Source organism: Lissotriton helveticus, chromosome 2_1, assembly GCF_964261635.1.
Source record: "Lissotriton helveticus chromosome 2_1, aLisHel1.1, whole genome shotgun sequence".
In the NCBI taxonomy this organism is placed as follows: Eukaryota; Metazoa; Chordata; class Amphibia; order Caudata; family Salamandridae; genus Lissotriton; species Lissotriton helveticus.
In genome coordinates, this window is record NC_136059.1 from 1,298,022,089 (window position 1) to 1,298,048,683 (window position 26,595).

Sequence of the window (26,595 nt, forward strand, 5' to 3'; positions counted from 1 at the left end):
CTTTATGTCAGTGAGTTGACCAGGGATAGGAAACTTGATGTACAAGTCAAGGAAATGCAACATCCCCTTCAAGACATCACAAAGCAAACGGCTGAACATAGTTTGTGACATCCCACCAGCAGTAGCCACAGTGTACTGGAAGGTACCGGTAGCAATGAAGTGCAGGGCTGCCATCCCCTTCACCTTTGGGGTCAGTGCTGTAGGGCATGTCCGGCTAGGTAGAAGATGTGGCGCCAACTGCTCCGCCAACTCCTCAATCAGTGGCCTGGTGACTGTGTACAATGCTGTATGCAACTGTTAATTTCAAGCAGCTGTGTTTCATTTGCAGCAGACTATGAGGTTCTCATGTTCAGGGAGTTGTGTTAGCAGTCACTCATATGTCTGATTTTTGTGATGTGGGGTCATCATAGTCCGGAATATATTTCTGGCAGGGGACGGACAAGTGAACTTGTCAGCTGCAGAGTTTGCTTTGGCCATGACCTATGATTGTGACACAGTGCAGACTGTTGTTGTCTGGATGACCTGCCCCTATGACATGGGACAGTGAGGACTGACTTTCCATGCATGCCTGTGCCAGGGCATTGAACTTGCTAAGAGGGATCCTGCATTGGAGTCAAAGGTGCTCCATGCACCCCATTGTGGAATTTACTATCAGGACGTGAGGACATCATTTTTTGTGGTGCTGCTAGGCATCACAAGCATGTGAACTTAGACTCTGGCCATCCCTTCATCCTGACACCTGCACTTAGTGAGTGGCATGAGATGTGATGTGTGTGTATAGTAATAATCTACTACATGTTCATTTGCATGTCCAACAACTATGTAGGTGGTACATGTGTGCACATTGGGGTATTTGCAGCCAACATGCAACAGACATATGAGTGCAAGTCCAGGAGGGATATGGGTGCCATTGTTGATGGTCAGACTGGCAATTGGCTTATTGAAAACAGTGTGGGCAGTTTGTTGAGCAATATTCAGCTGACGATGCCAGGGCTTGCCCTATGATGTGCTGTAGTCACTGTGTTGTGTGTAGTCAGTGCATGCGACTAATATGGGTCTTGTTTTACTAATTCTATCCAGGTACAACCACGGCCACAGGAGGGAACAGCGCCATGGACCAGGATGAGCCCAGAGCCAGACTGGGCCAGCAACCGAGGAGTTGGATGGACCCAGTGTCACAGAGGGCGAGGGGAGCCACACCAAGGAGTCCTCAGCACTATCCACCTCATCTGAGGACCACAGCAGCTCAGAGGATGACTCCCTTGTGGGGGTGTGTGACAGAATCCACCAAACCCCGGCTAGTGAGGCTGTTCCCACCACCACCATCCTCCCATTAGCTCCTATCCCAGAGGTCCGTGGCAGCTCCCGTGTTCGGGAGCATGTCTCCTTCATGCCAGGTACCACACCCCCTGCCCCGGCTTCCCCTGCTGCCCTGAGTGTAGAGCCTGTGGATTTGCTCAAACAGATCCATGTAGGGCAGACATCAATGCTGAGTGTCCTCCATGCACACACCAGTCTGTTGACACAACTGGTGTTGTTCATGGAGGGCATGTCATCGGGCATGTCTGCCCTACAGAGGACCAATCAGTCCATGGCGTCCTCCCTGACGGCAGCAGTGTCCCTCCTCCAACAGTCCCTCACCCCCCCTGCCTCTACCCCATCCACAATTCCTAGCCCCCTACCTGTTCCAAGCACACACACACCAGCACAGTCACCCAAAAACACAGACATGAGCAGCACACAAACACCCAAACCCATGTCCAAACGTGCCCGCAAGCAATCTCAGGGGACTGATAGCACACTTGCAGGGGATGGTTTGCAAACACACACACACACATCCACAACCACTCCATAGTCCTCCGATCCCTCTCCCTCCAAGAGCCCTTCCCTTGCCTCACCTGCAACACCATCTCCCAAGTAGCTCTTCCTGTGTGAAATTGGCCTCTTCCCCACTGATCCAGCTGAACCAGGGTTCAGGGGGAAGAGGAAGTCCCCACACACAGAGGGGAGTGCCCCTCACACCCAGACACCATCCCCCAGTTGCAGGCAGACTGAGGCCCCCACCCGCAAATCCCGTTATACCCGGAAGAGCAGGACCCCAACCCCACCCCGCAGCTCCACTGTACAGCCTCCTTCCTCTATCCCCCAGGCCACCACTCCACATGTTCCTCCGCCATACCCTGCCCCAGGTTCCCCCACCCACAGATACATTATCCCCAAAATGCTCAGGCCCTCCCCCACTACCACTTGCTCTTCCACCACCACCACTACCCCCGGTCAGCCTGTTTGTGCAACAGGTGAGGGGAACGTGCCCCCCCCCTTCCTGCCAACCTCACCTGAACCCCATTCTGCTCCCATGGAGTTAGGCACTGCAGTGGAGTCCACGTCCACCCAGTCTGACTTGGGCACTGCTGTGGGGACCCTGTCCACTACATCTGACCTGCCCACTGCAGTTGTACCGGCACCCACCCCATCAGACTTGTGCCCCACTGTTGTGATGGCACACACCATGACAGACACCTCCACTGCAGTTGCCAGTGTCTCTCCTGCACCCACCACCCCTTCTCTGCCTCCTTCTGCTGAGCCCTGATCCTGTCCCTGCGGTACCTGGCATTTCCCCATGTATGCCCCTCAGAGTGGATGTCCCCTGTTGTTAGCAGTGCAGGCAAGCAACGAGAGACAGGTGTCACTCACACCCTATTTGGACTTTGTATATGGACTGGACATTGGCCTTTGTTTTTTATGGACTTTCACTTTGAGTTTTCAATTAGCTGAATAAGGCCTTTTTTGTTATCCTTGTGAATTTAATTTGGCTGTACATTATGTTGATGATGGTGATGAAGTGGAGTGGTGTGGCTCACTGGTTAGAGGCGGCAGACCTGTAAGCAGAGGATGGCCCGGGACCAGGGTTCAATTCCCGACGCGGCAGGGTCTTGGACCAGGGTCAATGGACTTGATAATTCTCGCCTCAGTGCCTACTCTAACCAGGGATCACACTCGGTAACTCTGGGCATTAAGCTTGCCTCATCTCTACAACGGCCCCCCACAGACGCCGGGGATGCCTGGTTTCACCCTGGAGATACCCAGAAAGGGACCATCTCACAGGGAAAACCAGGACGGGTTCCCCAGCGGTCTACAGCACCAGGACACTCGGGTAGAGTAACAGTGCGCTTTACAAGTATCCCACATTACATTACATATGATGTTTACCTTGACCTTGCTGTTATGATGCAGGATTTTTAGTTATTAATACTGAGGTGTTGATGTGATGTACTCCATGTGGTAAATGAGATATGTATCCTGTTCTGTTTGGTATCCATGTCATCCTTTGCAGCTAACTGGGTGTGTCATGATTAACTAATTTTGCACAGGGATGTTAACATTTCATTTGCATAGTCACATGTGTGGCTTGCACCCATGCACATATGATGTGCTTCCCATTGTCCAATTTTTATATTTCCCTGACTGTGGGACCATCTCCACTGGACATGCAGGTGTGGGCATCATTGCTGTAGGAGTCAACTGTGTCCTCTGTGCAACTAGCTAGACATATGTATTGAGTATGTGCAGATGATCTAAGGGACACTACCATACCCAGTCGGATGTGACTAGTGCCTACATTGGGTGGTATATGATGGTTGACTGAACAAGCGTTGTGCTGACATGACTGTGGCCTGCTGGAACTGTGTTTTGCACAGCTGTGCTTCCACAGGAGTTGAGTCCCCTCAAGTTAGTGTGTTGTTCCGTGACATTGCCTGGGCCCATGGTGTGTGTGATATGGGCATGTCTGTGTGGGTTCCCATCCCATTTTTCTACACAGGCTTTGTTCCCTTGATATGTTTGTGTTGGTGATGCTTGCTGAGTTCTCCTGTGTTCATCACACATCTTTGTCTGGGGCTTCCAGATATGTGTGTGCATTACACCCTACTGTTCATGTGTGTGTCATCATTAGGATTTGTCAGTTCTGAGTGGTGATTATGTGGTCAGACGCAGCTGGTACACAGTCATGGCTACCCAGGGCATTTGCTTGATCCAAATATCATGTATTTGTCCATAGGTGGTACCTTTCAGTGATTGAGACATGTGTATGTGTGTGTGACTGTTCCCAATTATCAGGTTCAGAGGTGCAATGTTGGCAGGTTTCAGCATGTATGCCTTGTGTTTCTCCTCGACTTCTGCATTGTCCTGGGAATATGGCAGGGATTCCAAAGGTTACTTGAGATTTGACGTCATGCCCATGTATCGCATACTGTGCAGTATGTCTGTCACTCACCGTGGTTGTACACTGTGCTTGTGTGATGAGTCTGTGCACATTGGATCCTCCCAACATCACTGTGTTCATCATGGGTGCCTGTGCAATGTTACCAGTCCATGTGGGCTTCACTGATGCACATTGGTGCACTGCAGGGTGTGTGGTGTTGAGGGTGGACAGATGGAATGTTTTCAGGGCTGGGCCCCTACCTCCCTTTTGTCCCTGGTGAAGGGCCATGCTGAGTGTTTTGTGTTTGTGTAGGTCTGATGTACATTAGTGGCACAGGACACTACCTTTGGCATCACAGTGGACGTTTCATGCTGGCTTGTGTCCCCCCAATTTATGGTCCCTGGTGGTAGTGCTGTTGTGGGTCTGTATCTTGCTGTTTTAGTTACTGTTATTTCCAGCTTGTGTCACATGTGTCTGTTGGGATCCCTCTCATCTTGCAATGCCTAATTGCCCACTGAGGGGTGCCCACTTGATGGCTTACTTTTGTATGGCACTGTCTCCACGTCTATGTCATTGTGGTTCAGCCCCCCTCATGTGTTGTGTAGTTGCCTGGGGATACTGAGTCACACACATACACATGTTGTGTGAGATGTGCAGTGAAAGGTTGCCTGTTTGGGTTTGTGCCTCTGCATCAGTGCATTGGTATTGCTGTTGTGGGCAAATGTCTGGATGTTTTATTGGGTGATTTTCCCTGCTTTCTCTGTGAGTCATGTCTCATCATTCTACACATTGATCCTGGTTGTTATGTCCCATTGCTGCCATGGAATGGGATTTTGTGACGTGACACCTACTGTCTACACAGGATGTCTGCTTTGTGTGTCTATTTCCGAGATGTGTTTATGCATTATGATGGTCACTTCTGCTTTTGTGTCATTGTACATTTTCCGAAATGTCAGCCCCCATGGGTGGTGCTTGTCTGCACATGGTCGAGAGTATGTTTGATTTTCACAGCACTGTTTGCCTCACCACATCTCTGTGGGTATGTGACACAACTTTGCTACAAAAGTGTTTCATGTGTTGGGACCAGGAATCATACATGTTGTTTGGCATTTGCTGCTTTTACCATGATGAGACTTACCTTTTGGTCACTGTGATGAGGGGGGTATAGCCCCATTACCACAATGCACAACTTTTGCTTCCGTTTGGAACCACACAATTTACATTGAATCTACACAGTGATGGGGGGTTACAGCATATTGACACAGTGCTATTGTGTTTCATTACTTGTGTAGCCCACACTCAGTTTTTGGTCACACATGGCACCTATGGGTGGGGGTGGCAGTAGTGATGGGCAACATGGCCCCATGGGTGGGTGTGGCAGTAGTGATAGGCAACATTCAACATATAGGTGGGGGTGGCAGGAGTGATAGTCAACATGGCCCCTATGGGTGGGGGTGGCAGTAGTGATGGGCAACATGGCCCCTATGGGTGGGGGTGGAAGTAGTGATGGGCAACATGGCCCCTATGGGTGGGGGTGACAGTAGTGATAGTCAACATGGCCCCTATGAGTTGGGGTGGTTTTGGTGATAGCCATGCAACCCCTATAGTGCCCTATTACTAGTGGACAGGATATGGGCCCCCTGGGTGTGTGTAATATTTGGCGTGTACGTGTCATTTGTTTGTGTGGTGGGCGTCTGTTCCCGATCCGGTCATAGTGGTACAGGACTGGTATGACTTGCGCGATGGGATTCATGATGTGCTCGTCCTGTACACGCTGCTTGTTGCTCCATCTCGTACCCGTCTAGTAGCCGTGTATTGTGTTCTGGTGCAAATCGTACCTGATATGCAGCTTTCCAGGATGCTGTGACATGCTGTACGTGGCGACCCGTCCGGAACGTAGGCAGTACACATCGTACTTGACCAGTCGGAAATTGCAGTGATTATGCTACCGTGCGACTCGAATTGGGCGTTTATGGATCCGGCTTGTACGGAAAATGTAGGAGCGTGCTGGACTCTAAAGAGGCAACATTGTCCATTTACATTGCAATAAATCTTATCTTAGGGAAGGATTTGGACACTAAAATATACTGTTCCCACTCCAAGATAAAATAATTCAGTGACAGTGTTGGAAATTAAAGGACAACATTTACTATTCTTACTTCAATCTAACTTAACTCAGAAAGGTGCTGGACACTAAAGAGGCAAAATTGGCCTTTTACCATGCAATAAAACTTATCTCAGGGAAGGATTTTGAATTTAAAAGGTGAAATATACTATTCCCACTCCAAGATAAAACAATTCAGGAAAGGTGTTCGACACTAAATGAGCAACATTTACTATTCCCACTCTAAATTAACTTAACTCGGGGAAGGTGCTGGACACTAGAAAGACAACATTAACTTTTTACACTGTAATAAAACCTATCTCAGGGAAAGTTTTGGCCATATAATCCCATCTCTTTCCTTGGTTTAAGAAGTCTTCTATTTCTACCGTTTTAGACGCTTAACTTCACACAAGCACCTCATCACCATGATGAACAGCGTTTCTAAAACGCGGTCAGTCCTGCACGGAAGTGCTGGCCTTTGGGCAATTTTGGTAAATTTCACGTTAATATATAATCTCCACCATCGGCATACTAACCTTCGCTCCCCTTTTTTTTTAAACACAAATGAATACGCGCACCATTCCATTTGATAATATCGAGGCACCGAACTTCGTCTATAATCACTAACACAATGTCACTGAACCGTTTCTGTTTTCTTCCGGCCATCACCTTTGCAGTCCGATACACGTTGTATTTTTTGGGCATGGTTCACACTTACATTGAACGCACACGATATATCCTTTACCGATATGGCTTTTCATCCTTTGTTAGGACACTCATTTTTTAGACCATTTGTTTTTATTTCAGGTTCACGCCCGTACCTTGCACTATTAAATACTAATTTGCATCTGGCTTTTGGTTACCTTAGAACGACGGCATGTTTTGATTGCTTCAAGGACATGAGCATTACAAGATTTACTCTTGGCATTAATCACACAGTTTCATGTTTTCTATATGATATGTAGCTAGGAATAGTATGGGTCCTCATTACAAATTTGTGTTTCTAGATTCCCCCTGATGAAGTGCCATCATGGCACGAAATGCATTGGGATCTTTTGTCATTTAAGATGAAGAAAAACCTTTAATGTGATTCACAACATTAATTGAATTTTGGATATGCTGATGGAAAAAATACGTTCAAGCTATCACGAAGCTTTCCTTTCATTTGGTTTCAACTTTATTTGCGCAAAGGAACTTGGCAACTACCCTTCTTTATATCGCAGTGGCGATTTTGAACTGGCAGCGCCCAGAGGGTCGCCCCTTAATTTCTAAGGGACGCACTATCGTACAATATTATATTAAAATATACTACTTGGGGGAAAAAATGGCGCCCGCATGCTAAGCGGCAGCGCACGCCCTCGCCAGAAACCCTTCTCTTTCGTCCCCAATCAGTGATTGTTAGCGCAGAAGGTGTTTGGAAGTAGTGCTAAAGCCGTAGAAAACGGCGAAATAGTACCTAATTTGTGGCATATCGGTCTGTGAGCAAGCCGGCTCGTGGATGTGCCTTGGAGATGTGGTGCGGACTCCTCACCCCTCCCTCCCGTAACGTTGGGATCGTGCAGCCGTGGAGCTGAGGCATGGCCGCAGAGCGGTGGCCCGCGGTCTCCTACGGGGCAACGCCGGCGGAGTCAGCAAAAGCGGGAGCAGTGGAGGTTCATGCCGAGACAAGGCTGCCGGCGCGCCAGACATAAGCGCTTTCTTTTCTTCGGCGGCCTCCTCTTCAACAGCATTATTAGCAGAGGGGGAGTGCGACGCCCCAGGAGATGTTGGAGGTGTCGGCGCTGGGAAGGTACTGGTCGGTCGGGACTTGACAGACAGCAAGAGCGGTGAGAGTGGGAGTGCTGGCAAGGAGAAGGTGGGAGGCACAGGTCTGGTGGGGATAGGAGATGGGAGTGCTCCAATAAAAGTTACCAAGTGGCAAAGCGGGAGGTAAGCCCCGCAGAGCAAATCTAAACGGGGGAAGGACAAAAGTGACAAAAGCGACAAACACGGTCACTGTTTTCAAACTTCACCGGTGGTAGAAGGAAGGAGTGAGGCCAGTATAGAGGATACTGAAAAAGGAGCTGAGAAGGGCAGATTAGGTCAGACGACCCAAGCAAGAGGGGGGGGTGCGAAAGAGGGCAGAAGTAAAGAAACCAAAAGGTCACAGAGAGTTGAAGCTAAAAAAGGCCATGGAGATATCAACAAAATCCATATTACTCCCTCCCTGCGCTCCTTTTTTAAAGTATTGCCCCAGGTTTTGAACATCCATCAAATTAACCCCTCTGGCTATTCAGACCCAGGCAGCTCCTTCCCTAACAGGGCTTCCTGTATGTCGGTCCAACCCTTGGCTTTTATGGGCTCTCCTGTAACCACAACAGATACTATAGCTCAGATGGCCGAGTCAGCCAGCTCCCTGTGTGTACAAGTTAACTGTGTTCCTGATACCGCAGCGCCCCTTACTTCGACCTTGACCTCGACTCCTGCCCTGCTCGAGACACCTGAAAACTCAATCCCTGTAACCCTTGTATCGTCAGAAGCCAGTGGGTCCGGGGGTTTAGCGAGTTCAGTCTGTCCCTCAATGGAGGCTCTGCTTACTTCAATGAAGGCCGACATAAAGAAAGGTTTATGGTTTCAGAAGAAAACCAAACTGAGATTAGGGCAGCATGTGACGTTCTTGAGAAAAAAGTGGATCGACTGCATGAAAGGACAGAGTCTCTGGAGGGTTCCGTGGAGGTACTCAAGGCTAACCTGGGATCTGCAGAGCTAAAAATGTAATCTCTGCAAAGAGAGGGAGATGCTATTCGTGAGAGGGTGGAATCCCTAGAAAATCACTCAAGGAGGAACAGCCTCCGGCTTTTGAAGGTCCCGGAGGGGAAAGAAGGGAGCGACATCAAGGGGCAGATTTATGATGCCCTTGCGCCTCCTTGCGCCGCAATTGCGTCACGTAATGTGACGCAACGGCGGCGCAAACAATGCGCCCTATTTACAACGTGACGCATCTAGGAGATGCATCACGTTGGAAACCCCTGCGCAATAAGGAGGCGTTCCTGTTCAGGGGGGGGGCGTTCCTGCGCAGGAACGCCTCCTAAAAGTGGCTGAGTGAAATCTATGAGATTTCACTCAGCCACTTTCTACATCAATTCCTTACGCCTGCTTGAAGCAGGCGTAAGGGTGACGCACAATGCATTGAATAGGTGGCTCCTGTGCATTGCAGGAGTCATGTAGCACTTGCGACATGACTCCTGCAATGCGCCACCGTACGCCGAGAGATGCGTCACGCATCCTCACTTCCTTGCACCATGGTGCGCCGCATCATAAATGCGGCGCACCATGGGTGGCGGAGCAGTGGCGCACTGTGGCGCATGTTAACTGGCGCATCCCTGGGGATGCGCCAGTTAACATAAATCTGCCCCCAAGTCCTTTGTGGTGGCCCTACTAAAGGATTCTTTAAACCTTGAGAAGATACCGGATATCTTGGAGAAAGACATTTAAAGGGTTCACAGGGACCCTTTTCGCTTAAAGCCTGGTAGGGCTAAACCCAGGAAAATTTTAGGTAATTTCCTTACATATTCGTTAAAGTAAAAGATCCTAAATTTGGCCCTAAAAGCTAAAACACTAAAAGGTCCGGAATTCTCGTTTGAAATCCGTTCAGATCTGTCTAAGACCACTTTGGATCAGCAGTGGGAACTCGGCCAAAGGATGGACAAATTTAGAGCCCTGGGTGCTACGGTGCAAATGAGGTTTCCTGCCTTCCTACGAGTTATGCATAATAATAAGATGCATAATGTCAGATCACCTTTCGAAGCTGACGAGATGTTGGAATCACTAAGAGATCTCGCACGGGGGGAGCAGGAAATTCGATGTGGGTATAAGCTAGGCTAGAGAGCGTATGTCCTACTCTCCCCTGTTTAGGTAAACCAAGACTTGCTTAGTATATAGAGTACCAGCTTAAGCTGAGATAAGAGGCAGGCCCTAAATATATAGTAATGAATTTTGGGTGGATTAAAAAAAATAAAAATAAAATGATACATAGGCCATCAGTTCAGGCCCTTGAGATTTGTTAACAAAAATATATATATATATATATACACACGGTTATAACTATGAAAAGCACAATTTGGTTTCAAAAATATATAAAGATATACTAAATAAAGCTAAAAGGATACTTATGGTGTTTAAAAAAAAAGAAAAAAAGAGGGAACCAAAAATGGAAAAATAGAGTGGAAAACTAAATGCACTACTTTTAAGCACAGTTTGGTAGTAGGGTGGGTAAAGGAGGGGGTGGCTGGAGGGCGTAACACTGGCAATACATCAGACCAGTGTAAGTAGGGAGGGGTTTTCCAGGTGGGGGGGTGCCACGCGGGGTGGAGGGGGTGAGAATGTAAAAGTTCCTCATAGGTCAGAGTCCTCGCATCTTTTCATAAAATCTAGGTTCGATCACCGATAGGGTTTAAGTTATTGAGCTCAGAATATTCTAGGAATAAGGCCCAGGATGGAGAAAGGAATTTGTGATAAGTGATTTTCAAGGAAGTTGGAGGGGGCGGTGAAGGGGGTTGTGACGGAATGACGCAGATACAGTATTTATCCTGGAATGTCAATCGCCTGCTCATGAGGGGTAGAAGAGTTAGAATCCTTCAATATCTGAGAGATTCCCCGGCACAGGTCATTGCCATACAGGAGTCACATCTTCTTAAATCTGAGACTGCTGAGATACTAAAAAAAGAGAAATGGATAGACACCTTTGTGTGCACAGACCAATCTGCAAATATCAGAGGGATCCTGTTTATTTCTAAGAGACAGGCAAAGGCTCAAATTGTGGAGTACATGGAAGACCATAGTGGCAGATGGCTTTTGGTAAGGGTTTTGTTGGATGGCTCGCCATGCTCCTTGGTAGGCTAATATGGTCCAAATCAGGACGATGCTTCCTACTTGAATATTATTCGAGACCATTTATTAGCCTTTCATGACCCGGTAATTTGGGCCAGGGATTTTAACATCGTTCTAAATCCCAAACTCAACAAATCAGCCAACTCTAGAGCCTGTGTCTTTTCTAAATCCAGGCAAGCACTTTTGATAATAATGGCACAGTTGGGGCTCGCAGATATTTAGAGGGAAAGGGCAGGGGTTAAGCTGGGGGTCTCATTCCGAAACTTCAAATACAAACATCTGTCAAGAATAGACTACGCTTTGTTTAGCTACAGTCTTAAAGACCTGTTGGTAGATATACCATATCTCCCTTCCCATCTCTCTGACCATTTGGCCATCTCTTTTAGTCTAAAATCTGGCCAGCAACATACACATGCTTCCTGGTCCTTCGATCGTACAATCTTATTAGAGGAGGATAAAATCACCTCCCTTCGATTGGAGACTCAGCACTTTCTTGAGGCCAACTTAGAATCGGCAAACATTCCGACCGTGTGGGATGCCTTCTGGAGGGGTTGTATTACCAGTAGAGCCTCCTATAGAAGAAGGGCATATAGGGAAAATATTAAAAATCTCGAGGCGGATATGAAGGCTATCGAACAAAATGTAGGCGCCCTCATAGGATCAAGTGAAGATCAAGAAAGGCTAGCCCTATTTAAAAAATCAACTTGAAAATGTATTGCAGGCTAGGGTCGCCAGGAGATGGGAGACAAGCAAAATTTCCCATTTTGTATTTGGAGAGGCAGCTGGAAAGATTCTCGCTTGGAAAACAAAAGCGGACCATGCGCGGAACTATATTAAGGAGATAAGGGTGGAATGGGAATCAGCTCCCCGGTTTTCAAATTCGGATATTGGGTGTGCGTTTCAGGACTTCTTTCAGGCTATCTATAAGGAAGAAACCTGTGAAGATCAGGTAGCAAGAAATGCCTGGCTCGATAAAATTACCATCCCTAGCCTTTCATCTGAGCAAAGCAGAGGTTTGGAGGTAGAGATCTCGGCGGAAGAAATTAGCAAGGTAATAGGTCAAGTGAAGCGTGGGAAGGCAGCCAGCCCCAACGGTTTACCAGGGGAACTCTACCGGGCTCTTTGTGAGGAGATTACTCCAATCTTGGCTACTGTTTTTAATAGCATTCTCCTGGAGGGAGAGGACCCCCCAAAGTCATGGAGTGACGCGACGGTAGTCCTAATCCCTAAACCAGGGAAAGAACTGACAGAGTGTAGGTCTTATCGCCGAATATCGCACCTCAACAGCGATTACAAAATCTTCGCTGCCATTATGGCTAACAGGTTGGGGGGCGTTGCAGGCTCGATCATTCATCAAGACCAAAAAAGCTTTACAAAAGGTAGACAGTTAGCAGACCTCACGCAAGATCTAGTTGGGGCCATAGACATCGCTTCTACCTTCGCTCTTCCTCTGGCCACCCTCACTTTGGACGCAACCAAGGCCTTCGATGGGGTCAATTGGGCCTATCTGGCTGCGGTCATGAGGAAATTTAACCTAGCGGATAGATTTTGTCGTATGATAGCACTTCTTTATAAAGCTCCAACTGCTAGATTGTTAGTCAATATTTCCTTGACAGAGGCCTTTAAAATCACAAGGGGTACAAGGCAGGGCTGCCCGCTTTCTCCCCTCCTTTCTAATCTCTACATCGAACCTTTCACTCAGGTTCTCAGAGAGGAGTGTAATATACCATCTTTTAGGTTTGGTGGGTGGGAAAGGTGGGTTGCCCTATATGCAGATGACATTCTTATTTTGACATCTGATTTAGATCTTGCGTTTCCAGCAGTCATTAAGAGGGCGGAGGAGTTCGGCAAGATTTCCGGGTATGAAGTAAATGCCAACAAAACTGAAATTATGTCCAGGAATATCACTAGTACACAACTGGACGAGGCTTCCTCCATGCGATATCTTAGAATTAGAGTCATTCAGGATGTCAGCAAAATCGCTGAACACAAACTCGAACGTGTTTCTAAAGAATGTCAGAAAGAGTTAAAGTCTGGGACACACCTCCCCTTATCCATCTTGGGGAGGACAAACTTAGTGAAGATGTCTATCTTGCCTAAATACACATTCCTTTTTAATTCCATCCCCTTGGCGTTTGACACCAAACAAATAGACAAGTGTCAACGAGAGATAAATTCCTTTATTTGGAAATATAGAGCCACCAGACTGGCGTGGAAGAAGTTGAGGCGAAGGAGGGAAAAAGGTGGGCTAACATTACCTGACCTGCAATACTATGCATGGGCGTTTCAGCTCTCATACTCCAGAATGCTTCTAAAAACACCATCAAATACTTCGAGGGAGCAATGTTTCGGGCCATGCTAGAAGGTGCCCATCTACCACCTGACGGCTTCCTTTTTAGGTTTGGGGACCAGAAATTTTTTAAAAAGGTAAAATTAAAAAGCCTCCAATCATTGGCTAGAAGTTGGTCAACAATTAGAAATAGAATAGGGCTTAGCTATTTTTCAAATCTTGCACCTTTGTGGGACTCCCCATGAACTCCACCTTGTCTTAATGACAGACTGGCGAGTCCTGTGAAGGATGCCGGAATATTGAATTGGGGAGACCTGCTCAATGGTGTCGTGGGAGGAGTTGCGGGAGAGAGTTGGGCCGGGTCTTTCAAGATTTAAATATATGCAGCTGAATAGCTGGGCTCAGGCACTGAGTAGGAAGGGGGTCCCCCTGGGGAAAATCAGTAATCTGGAAAATCAGTTGGTGGCCAGGCCAGGGGGTGGCAAATAGGTCTCTTTCTGGTATTGGGCGATCCTGGAAGAGAAAGATGGGGATTTCAAACGTACAGAGGAGTTATGGGGAGGGGAGTTGGGCTATCGATGTGAGCAGTTGTGGATGGACTCTTTCAACCTTCTCCACAAAATAGTGAAACCAGCATGGCTGAGGCGCAATCACCTCTTCACGATACATCGGGCATAGCTTTCTCCCCTAAAATGATCAAAATTCCAGCCAGGGAAAAAATGCAACAAATGTGACCTGCCGGAAGCATCAGACGTGCACATGTTTAAAGATTGCCCCTCTCTTTGCCATTTATGGGAGGAAATGAAGGCCTCCCAGGACTCTATACTTAACACTACACTGAATATTACTCTTCCCTTAATTATTTTCGGCATTGATGAAAACATCTACGGGAATGCAAGATCTTTTCTTTTCTATGCAATTCTCTTGGCAAGGAGGCAAATTTGCAGGTTCTGGGTCAATACCACCCCACCAACATACTCGGGTTGGTTGACGTCCTTATACGAAGTCTCTAGGGCAGACATGGCTAGATCATGTAGTAGAAAAAAGCTGGCTTTTTGGGACCTCTTGGTACAGTGGAGAAAGGATTTCCATTTTTTTTTCCCGGGTCCTATTATGCCTTCTTCTGTTCCATGGACCTAAGGTATGGGTCGTCTTCGGTTTACATTGTGGTCCAACAGGTTGTAATATATCTTGATGGAGTCTACCAGGTCGCCCTGTCTGTGTTGGTTACCTCTTCCGCCAATAAGCCATCTGTGTCCCGGTCTGAGCTATAACCTAGATCTCTGGGCTCGCTTACGTAGACACACAGTGGCGGTTGGTGTTTCTTACACGAGAGCAAAGGCAAATAAGGACAAAAAAATATAAATATATATATATTATATTAAAATATTTGCATAGTTTATTTTCTAAAACGATTTTTTCAAATGCACTATAAAAATAAATTTTTCATTATTGTTTTCCTTTTTTTACATTTAAAACAATTTCAGAATTTTTAAACTAATATTAACATTTCCCCATCAAACATCATCTAACATACATTTTTTTAATACATAAATTTTTTTGTATAATTAATAGTAATTCATGAATTAATTTTTTGAGTTTTTTATCATGATAGCTTTTTATAAATACATTTTTTTCATAAAATTACAATTCTGAAATAATTTATGGAACTTACTTAAACTATTCCCCCCCAAAAACGTCCACATCTTTATACAATGTTAATTCTATATCCCCACTCTCCCCCAGTTTTACAATTGTTTTCTAAATTTAAATTACCATACATAATATAGAATAATGCTTTATTTCATAGAATACTTCCCACCCTTATCTCCTATAAACCCAGACTCAAGTTCCTAATGTTTTCATTTTATTTTTCAGAACAAAAATAATATATATACTAATATATACTTTTTTTAAATTTCTCCCACCCTCATAAACATCCCACTCCCAAAAATATGTCATGGTACATTTTTTTAAACAATTGCTTTAAATAAAAAAAACTCATATAAAAAAAAAATAGAATCTATTACACATTAGTTATCACTAAAAAATGATAGTTTCAAAAAAACTATTAACTACATTAAATGCATAGATTTTAAACACAACACCTAAAATTGATATTTTTGACAACAATATTAGGGACAACAATATGTATGTGTCACAATATTCTTGACAAAATATTCATGTTACAGGATATTTTTATTTCAATATTTTTTCCGATAACCTTCAAATATAGCTCTTCAATTCATAACATCTGAGCAAGGTTAACACAATTACAACTTGAATCTTCTGGGGTCACTTAAAATTCCTTGAAGCTTCACACTCCTGAGTATGATCTCACATACCAGGAGTGTTGTGATTCACCCACTTTACTAGCTACGGCAGGACTAGGGTTCTTTATGAGCCTCTTTTTTTCTGCTACTTGGCAGATAAAAGCTTATAATTATTGTTACAAAGAAGAAAGAAAGGTTGATGGAAAGGGGAATGGAGAATGCACAAGTGGATAAATTAGTATGTCAAAGGATGTATCAGTGGGTGAAAGGGTGGATGGACGAGTAGGTGAAAGGATATGTGTATGAAAGGATGAATGGATGGATGGATGAGTGGGTGAAAGGATGGATTGAAGAAATAAAGGAAGGATAAGTGGATGAAAGGATGGATGTGTTAAAGAATGGAATATAGAGGGTAAAAGTGTAGATGATTACCCAATGATCTCCACTTTTACCCCTCTCTCTTCCATTCTAGGATATGTGGGTGAAAGGATAGCTGGGTGGGTAAAAGTATGAACGGTGAAAGAATGGATGGATGAGTGGGTGAAAGAATGGGTAGCTGAGTGGGTAAAAGGATAGGTGTATGGGTGGGTTAGATGATATTAGATGGGCGGATGAAAGAGTGGCAGAGTAAATGGAAATTAGAGAGGATGAATGAAAAGATGGAAGAGTAATTGGAAATCTGAGATGGATGGATGGATGGATGGATCAATGGATGAAAATATGGCAGAGGAAATTGAAATTTAACAGGATGGATGGGTGGAAGAGTAAATGGAAAGTTGCTTATGAATGGATGGGTAGGTGATATGAAAAGATGTCAAGTAAGTGGTGATCTGAGAAGATGGATGGATGGATGGATGGAATTCTGAGAGGAAGGATAGGTAGGTAGAAGGATGGTAGAACAAATGGAAATCTGGCAGGCAGGTGGGTGGGCGGGTAAAAAGGAAGGCAGAGTAACTAATAAATTGAGAGGATGGATGGATGGCATAGTAAATGGAAATCTGAGATGATGGATGGCAAAGAAAATGCAAATCGCATAGGATGGAGAAAACTAACTTTGTTCCTGAGCAGTCAGATACAATATTTAGAGAGAAATTTCAGTCCAAAAAGAATCCTCCAGATTATGCCATTCAGAAGTAAAAGACTTTATTTTCTTTATGTGTAGATTTAGAGTGACAAATTCCAACTGATGATCCTGTGTAGTTGAGATCATCCAATGTAGCCAAACAGACAAACAGCCAACAGCCATTTCTCTCTAAATGTTGTATCTGACTGCTCGGGAACAAAGTTTGTTTTCAGCTATTTCTTCTGTCCTTACCGGAGATTGGTTTTGGCACGTTAGTGGTCATTGCCTTTGTGTTTCCTAGAGCATCCACCATTATGTTATGTTATGTTATGTTACACTTTATTTGTATAGCGCACAGCGACTCAAAAAGAGTATCCTGGCGCTTTCACAGTGAGACCTACAGACAGTAACACAACACGACAACAAAGCAGAAAGAGAATGTGATGAACAGAAAAAGAAACCTATAAAGTAAACAGCCAGGTCTTAAGACCTTTCCTGAAAGCCAGCAAGCTAGTGGCACCACGAAGTGTCAGCGGCAGGGCATTCCACAGCTGGGGGGCACGCAGACCAAAGGAGCGACCCCCAATGCGGGCTTTTTGAACGCGCGGCACAACCGCCAAAAACTGTGACTCTGATCTAAGTGCCCGAGCCGGTTGATAAAAGGACACTCTCCTTTGGAGGTACTTTGCACCTCCAGAGTGTAGGGCCTTATAGGTCAGAGTCAGCGTCTTAAAGATAATGCGCTTGCGAATAGGCAGCCAGTGCAGGGCCTGCAAGAGGCATGACGCCCTAGCTCGCCTATTAAGACCGTAAATGGCTCTCGCCGCCGCGTTTTGTGTCACCTGAAGGCGCTGTAGCAGATACTCCGGCAGGCCCAGGTATAGGACGTTGGCATAGTCCAGCCTGGACCCAATCAGAGCCTGCACAGTCAGTTTCCGGTGTTCTTCCGACAACAGGGGTAGAAACTTTCTTAATACCTTCAGGAGACCGAAGCAGGTGCCCGTCACTCCCAGAATCTGGGCTCTCATTGACAGACCCTTGTCCATCTTGACACCCAGATTCTTGGCAACTGCAGATGGAACGGAAGGGGGAGACATGTCTATAGGCCACCAGTCATGCCAGTCAGGATCAGACGTACACCCAAAGAAGAGCACCTCAGATTTCTCGGGATTGCACTTGAGGCCACTCAGATTAAACCATCTGAAAACAGCCCCAAGGCAATCCCGGATGCTCTCCCCATTAAAATCTCCTCCCCTCTCACAGGAGAAGAGGAGCTGAGTGTCGTCTGCGTAGGACACGATCCGGGCCCCGCAAGACTCCGCCAGAGCCGCCAAAGGGGTCATGAAGATGTTAAAGAGGGTCGGGCTCAAAATAGAGCCCTGAGGGACCCCAACACCCAGTGGCGGCATCACAGCAGAATCCGGCGTGGTCCAGACCGTTTGTCGGCGGTCGGCTAGAAATGAAGAGAACCAGCTGAGCACCGTCCCCCTGAGGCCTATCTCGAAAAGTCTCGAGAGCAGGCGTTCATGGGGGACGGTGTCAAATGCCGCCGACAGGTCCAACATGACCAGCATGGCCCTGCCTCCGGAGTCCAAAACTCCTTTGATGTCTTCTGACACCTCCAGAAGTGCAGTCTCAGTACTGAGATTAGGGCGGAAGCCTGATTGGGAGGGATGCAAAAGCTCATGCCCTTCCAAAAAATTGGAGAGCACCATTTGAATGTGCTTCTCCAGGATTTTCATCAAGGCAGGCAAGAGTGAAATTGGTCTATAATTGACCAATGCCTCCGGGTCGAGGCCAGGCTTTTTCAATAAAGGGATCACCATCGCCTGCTTCCAGGCTAATGGGACCAAACCCTGGCTCAATGAAATGTTGAGCAGAGGGTTGACCAGAGGATTAAGGACTTCCGCCATTCTAGCAAGAAACTTTGCCGGACAAGGGTCCAGGGGCGAGCCAGACTTAAGAGCACCCAAGAGTCCTAACGACTCAACGGCCGACAGGGGAGGAAAAGCTGCCAACAACGGGCCAGATGTGGCGGCGAGGTGGGGGTCCTCCCTTATCCAGGTTGCACCCACAGGCGCCACCAGGTGGAGAGAATCCTGAATGAGCTTAATCTTGTCCGTGAAGAACTTGGCAAGGTCCGCCGCCCAAGACTTTGGGGGCGTATCGTGGACGACATTCGAGCGAGGAGCTGTAAATTCCCATACTATGGAAAAGATTTCCTTGCAGGAGTTAGCGGCAGCCTCAATTCTCCCAGCAAGGTAAACCCTTTTTCCAACACGGATGTCCCGTTGATAGGCCTTTCACCGCAGATCTATACAGCAGTTTAGCCTCAGGATCGTATTGGGCACGCCAAGCTCTTTCCGCCGCCCTGCAAGACTGCCGGGCCGACGCCAGTGTCGCCGTAAACCACGGGGCCGAAACCCGTTTCATCGTAGAACGGGGGGCCATCACTGGGGCAAGATCATTAAGTCTATCCACTAACCAGCCCTGCAGAGCTTCCAGGTCCTTCTCAAGATCCCCCGTGCAAAAGCACGGGTGCTCAAGAGCCGCCTGCGCTAGCATTGCTGGTGTTACAGAGTGGTAGGCCCGATGGGCGCGTCGCTGTTGCGGAGACCCCATGTTGACAGGTCTCATCACACCCTTGACCAAAAATTTGGCCAACCAATGATCAGACCACAACACCGGAATTATCTCCTTCACCTCGAGGGGAAAGGTAGAAAAAACCTGATCCAGGGTGTGCCCCTTCACATGGGTGGGCCCCACGAGAAACGGTGTTAAACCCAAGGGGGCGGTGGCCTCCAGGAGTTTGATGGTATCCGGGTCTGATGGAATATCCATGTGAAGATTAAAGTCTCCCGCAACAATACACTGAGCCGCTTTCAACGCCAACCCAGATAGGACAGACTCAAAATCTTCGAGAAAAGTACCCAAAGGGCCAGGTGGTCTGTACACCAACAAACCCCTAAAGGATTGGTGAGGGGCCAGGGAGATGGAGAAAGCAAGGGACTCAGAGCCCCGGATGTCATCAATCGGCAAGATGGAGCAAACCACGCTTTCCTGCACCACCAGGGCCACTCCTCCACCTCTACCCCTGGGTCTATCCTGCCTGTAAATACTGTAGCCAGGAGGGATGGCCGCAGCCACATCAGGGTTGGAAAACTCCCCCAGCCACGTCTCAGTTAACATGAGACAGAGGGGCCTCTCCAGCTCTAGAAGGTAAATTTGTTCTTTCTATTTTTATTGGTTTTGCGCAAGACACTACCCAGCCACGTTCTGCAAGCTCTCGCATAGGATGGAGGATGGATGCTGGATGGACAAAGGGATCAATTGATGCATGAAAGTCTTTATTGATGGATGGATAAGTCAAATGGTGTAGGTGGATAAATGTTTAGATGGATGCAAGCATAGATGACAGATGTCTGTACGAATGGATGGATGGATGGAATGGCCAGTGTATGGATAGAATAGTGAAAGATTGAATGATGGATGATAGAATGAACGGATTAAATAGGTGAAATGGTGGATGTCATCATGTGGACTGAAGGGAAAAAGAATGTATATATCAATTCTTGCATAGGAGATAAAAGAGAGTTCTTCTAGGTAGGTTCGGGCTCACATGACTCACTTGCTTGGTACCACCAGAGTATGGTTTTCAAAGTGGGGGTATTTTAACTTTCTGGCTACTCCAATGTCACATACTTGTTGACATTTAAAAATGAAATGTTGACAGAGTCCACTTCTTTCACATAAATCCCCAGATCTTCATTACCTGATTCAACAGATCTATAGAATAGACTGATACCAATAATACAAAGAGTGAACTGTACATATGTAGATCTATGGTCTGAAATACACGTTTTTCCTTCCATAGGTACATGTTTATTGCATGACAGGATTTGTTTATTTTACTCCCTTTATCCTATGCAAAGAATATAGGTATTTTTGGTAACCCTATTATTGTGTACATCTGTTCCCTTTCAGTATTTCATTACAGACTTATGTTTTGCTTTTAATACTACTTGTCACACTTTTTGACACACAATCTACTTTAACTCAGAGATTGTATGTTTATATAGCTCCACTATTGACCAATTACCTTTAGTTTACACCCACCTGGCTGTCTCATATTTCAGCTTTGGGTAAGCACAACCACCATTCCGGAGAGGGGGTGAGGGAAAAAGTGCTTCCATCAATTGAGCAGGCAGCATGTGGGCTGATACAAAATATGTGAGAGGGAAAAGTCTATATGTGACTTCAGTGATTTTTTTTTTTAATCACAAAGGTCTCTCATGAAAGGAAAAATAGCTAGATAAAAACTGCCCACAAAAAATGTCCAATAAAAAGGTCACAGAGGCAAATGTCCTTAATTAATAACCAACGATCTAATAAATCGGCATTACAAATGTATAAGGGTTGTTGGGTGCTGCCTCAGCTGACTCCCAAATTTCCCCAAAAATATTTGGGTCAACCGCCATTTTCTCGTCAATTCTCATAGACATCCAGTAGAATACATGATTCCTGATCTGAATACCCTTGAAAGTGGAAGGGAATGTGACAGGGATGGATAGGGATTAGACTGATAAAGAGAATTTAAGGACAGGGTCAAGATTTAGTGTGTCCACTAAACTGAGCAATATTTGCAGCCCAAGGGTATAGGGGAGCTGGGTCATATGCTCCTTGTGCCGACTGAAGCCAAAGCAGTGATATCAGCAAATTAAGGGTACCTCTGTTGCTATTAATCTCCATATTGAGGATGGAGAGCCCCTTCTTGATGGCTGATATCAGAATCTGCTGATCAGATAAGACAGAACCAATATGCATACGGGATGAGTTGACGTTGGGTCTTCTTGTCCTCTGTTTTATGGGTTTCATAAGCTGAGGCTGTGCCATTGTCAAGCTCAACCACCTCCCCTTCCATTCAAATGGCCAGGACATCTTGTATTAAATTCTGTTTCTTTGCCCTCACACCTAAACAAATCCTTGTTCAGCCCCCCATCTGAATGTCCTTTCATTTTTAAAGTTGAAGCTATAAACATATTTGGATTCACACTCTAGTGGTTTACAGTCAGAAGCAATGGGGTGTCGAAGTGAGTTTTAAGACTGTTCACCGGGAAGACGGGAGGGTACAATGATAATTTATTCCTTTTCCTTGCCAATGTGGTTTCGTTATTTGATGACTATAAATTCTGGGAGCAAATCTTCCCCAGGGTAAGCTCTTCTTTGCCTGTTTGTCAGTACTACTGAAACCTTTCTTTAAGGAAAGAATACTTATCATTACCAACACAGTAAGCTGCGGTTGAATCCTGGCCACTGGAAAAGTCATTCAGCAAACTTGAGAACTTTGGAAGAGTCCTGAACAGAAGCAAAAATGGACACAAACAGTAAGAATGCTTGCAATCGGTTGCAGTATGGGCAAGTTCATTCATCTTTGGTACCTGTGGTTTGATCAATGATTTCTAGTAACGGTACTTAAACTAGTTGCAAAGAAGGTGCTTATTGATCAGCTCATATATTCATCCTGCTTGGAGCATGGTATTTCTTAGGAATAGGGTTCAAGGAGGGCCAAACCTTGCAAGAAAGCACCCAGGAATTTGTGTGTTTGGACACCTGCCCATATGATTATTGTCTACTTCCTGGCTCTTAAGTATTGTACTCCTGGATATGTGTGTTGAAAATATTCAGTTTGGGGTATTACTGGTAACAAATATTTTAAAAGCTGTGAAAAGCTCTGCTCCCCCCGCCAGTCCTTTGTTTTCCAAATTTTCAAAATGGGCAACAAGATGGGGCAAACCTGTTACAGGGCAATTTCTCTGCTAGACTCCACCTTTAAGGTGAAGGGTAGGATCTTACTAACAAGGCTAGAAACTGGGCTGACGAGAACAACATTATATGTGGCAGTTAGTAATTGGGCACTATAGAACAATGTTTGAATTTGCATCTTTTAATAAGTAAAGGCACTCACTCCCCCCAATAGACCACAGCCCTGGAGATCCTAAACATGGTGTCAGTGGTGTGGATGCAGAGCTCTTGCAGTGGTAGGGAGTATTGTTACCTATTGTATTGATGCATGTGTGTGCAATAAGACTGCACAAGTGTTAGATGCACACATATTCATATGTATGTGTAAATGGACCATCTACCCATTGCCAGGGTTCAGCTCATATATAGGCAGCCCAGGCAATGGGTATATGGTTTGAAAGAGACTAACCTGTAGACTGGTGAAGATCCTGCTTTGAAGTGGGGACCTGAGACAGGGCTCACTATCAGACTCTGCCTGGAAGGAAATCAAAGTGGTGAGTACGCACCCCAAATCCTTTGTGTCTGCCACTTTGAAGCAGGTACTCGGACCACTGCAGTTTGCTTGTGGAAAAGCCAAATTGTAATACGCGTGCGGGTTCTACTTCTCTGTACTGCTCCATGACGGCTGAATTTCCCAGATCGCGGAACCTGCAGTCTGCTGTTCGTCTCCATGGTTCAGCTGTGGTCTTAGGGCCTAATTACAAGTTTGGTGGTGTGGAATTGCAAGTTTTCTGGTTGTCTGATTGGCAGTCCTTTGTGACTGTGGGTGAGTGTCTAAAAAGTTTCAGTGCTCCGTCCATCATCTCCTTGTGTTTGCTTTGTTTGCCCTAAGTTGGCAGGGTATGCCCAGCCGTGGATCCCTTGCTCACTTTGCCACTGGATTCAAGCTAGCCTGGCTGAAGAGGGGTGTTACCCCAAAAAGGATCCCAGGATGCTAGTTTCAGGTCCAGGGAAGACATGGCTTGGCAGTTCGGGCTGGAATGTTCCCATGAGGTACAGGATCAATATTGATTTGCATATAGCTGTGTCTGAACAGGGGTGGCAAAGTGAGCTAAAGAATAATGATGGATTCAACCAAGATCTGTGAGTGAGAGTCTGAAAAGTTTCAGTGCTCTGTCCATTATCTCCTTGTGTTTGCTTTGTTCACCCTAAGTTGGCAGGGTATGGCCAGACGTGGGTCCCTTGCTCACTTTGCAGCAGGCGAAACAAACAAAATGCCCATTAGCGGCAAAAAAACGCATGTTAGTAAGCCCAACGTGAGTTTTTTTGCCTCTATAGGCAAAAATAGCCTATCAGTCGACCTCCAATGACAAATAGGCAAAAAAAGAATGGAATTCAGAACGGGGTAGCCAGGGCCAAGTGCAGAAGAGATCAACAACCCCCTCAAGCCCCCCAAAATCCAGGAGGACCAGCCAGAGTCCCAGGGGAAGGGGAAATGCACCGCTACATCCATGAAAAGACGTGCATCGTGGTACAACACCAATGATGCATCACTTCTCATTGCGCACTCTTCGCAACACCATGGCATCCAAACCCTTGGAAGCATGGACAGTCCCCGGGGCCCAGAGGCCTTGCTGGTCCTGTGTCTGGAGCCTGGATGCCTCTCCGGTCCTGCATCGTGAGCCTGGGTGCCTTGCTGGTCCTGCGTCTGGAGCCTGAATTCCTTGCTGGGCCTGCATCTGGAGCCTGGATGCCTCGCTGGACCTGCATCTGGAGCCTGTAGTGAGATGTGGAGGTGCTGTGGAGTAGATGAGCCGTGGCGGTAGACATTGACGTGTGGCAATCACCCTTAGCTGGTGGTGAGGTCTGGCAGGTCGAATTGAGACACATTGCTGACTTGTATGAGAAGACTGCCTTGAGCCCCTTGGAGCTGTGAATGGTAGAGGTGCTCCTGCGCACCAATGTAGGGAGATCTGCATTGCATACTATGATCCACCACTACACCGGGGTGAATGGAGAGGATTGCCAACAGTGTATCAGACCTTCAAACTTTATCAGAACCGCTGTTCTGATTCTTACCTTGACTTGCACGGGAACAGAGACGCCCCTTCAGGAATATCCAACGGTCAATTATACTAAACCTCTGAACTATCCCTTTGGGGAAAATTGGAAATTGGATAAAATAACAAACAAGAAGAGACTGGTCCTGGTGGTTCTTCTAGCTCTTAGCCTGTCCCGCAGACTTTTTACTTCTAGGGAACCTGTGAAACGAATATTTAATTACCTACAATCCTACATTGACCTTTCCTCTACTCTACTCTTTTATTCTTCTTAATACACCTACCCTTGCTTTCCAGGATTTAAGCTTCTCTTCTATTTTTCTTTCTGTGGTATTATTATCTGAACTGTGGTCTAGTTAGTTGCATCTGAAAATATAAGTCAAGGCGTTATAGAGGTTTGTTTCCTTCTGGTTTACTTCCTATTTATATATTTTTTATTACTCTACTTACTTTACTAACTTGCTGTTTAATCTTTATTGTCCTTCATTTCTTCTCTGCTCTTTAATATCTTCTTTCTATCTTTTTGAGTAGGTTTGTTCTCCTCCTCTACTCCTTCTCTCTTATTTGATATCGCTCTCTCTTGTTCTTCAAAAACAAATCTCTCTTTTCTTTAACAGGTCTCAACAAGACTGGCTGAAGAAACACAATCTACTTTTCCTTCGATAACTTGGGTAAGTTGCTCTTATTCACTAAACAATGAATTAGTCTTTATTATTTCAAATCTCTTGAGTCACTTATCTTATTGTTCTTTATTTGTCTTCTCTTCGAAACTCCGCTCCGGTTCTGGTCGTGCTGAATACAGGTGGCGAACTTCTGAAGAGACGGTTGGCTGCGAAGCTCTCAGGTAAATCCCTGACTAACGAAAACTCCTCCTCCACTCAAACTACGCTCTTAATAACCCCACGGTTACTATGATTTCATTCTCAAATCTACGAAAGGTTTTTAACACTAGATTCTGGAACTACACTTTAATGCTGCTACTCGGCTGACTACTTCTAGTGAAGTGCGCAATTCTTATCGCGCTCGCGCGTTACATAGATTGCAGAATTCACATAAATTGTTGCCAGAGTTTGAGTTGGAGTTCTGACACAGTGTGCTGGGCCTCTCTGCATCACAGGCTGAATGAAATTGCGCTGGCAGGACGCTGTGGAGGGTGACGCTACTGAGCTGCACAGAACTTGTGTGGAGCGCTGCAAAATCATACCTAAGCAGTTCCTGCTGCATCACCTGCATTGGGAGGTTCCCTAGCAGACTTAGCGTTGTCTGCTGTACCCTGGTATGTGAAATCCCACATTGCTGAGGCTCCTGCTGGCTGAGTCACAGATTTGGAGAGACTACAGCTGATTGTGCCACAGTGTCAATGTCCAGGTAAGGAGAAGGTGGGATGTGTAGCAGAGGGGACTCGGGGGTCGAGTCGCTCAGGCCTAGCTCTTGGTGTGATGCACATCCAGTGGCGGTACATTCACAAAGATGGAAGAGCATCACCCCACTGCTTTCAAGCAGTGAAACAAGATAAAAAATCATCACATGATGATAACTTTCTGATGTAATCGTGATATGTTTCCTTTGCTGGTGAGAGGGTGGGTAGGGCTGCTCCACTCACAGAGCAAGTCAGAGGCGCAGTGGTATGCCCACTCAAGTACGCAATGACTGTTTGATTGGCTCGCTCAGGCCGCCCAAAACAGTCATGCGTATTTCCCTGTTCGCAATGCAGCTTGCATGGAAAACATGCCCACGCCTCCAGCCCCTGGCTGGGCACCTTGTCATGGCACTCAAGAACAATCCCTACGCCGCATTGCAGCGTTGTGAATGGCTTGGAGGAGGGAGCCTGGCTTCCTACTTCCTGTTCCTGGACGCAGACTCAGGAGAGCAGGAACACCGAAGGCAAGGAATGATTCCATTCATTAAAATATTTACAACACCCGCTCACAATCACACCCCCGCGTCCTCGCGCCATCCAGTGTCCTTTCTCACGTTTTCCACCTCCTAGCTT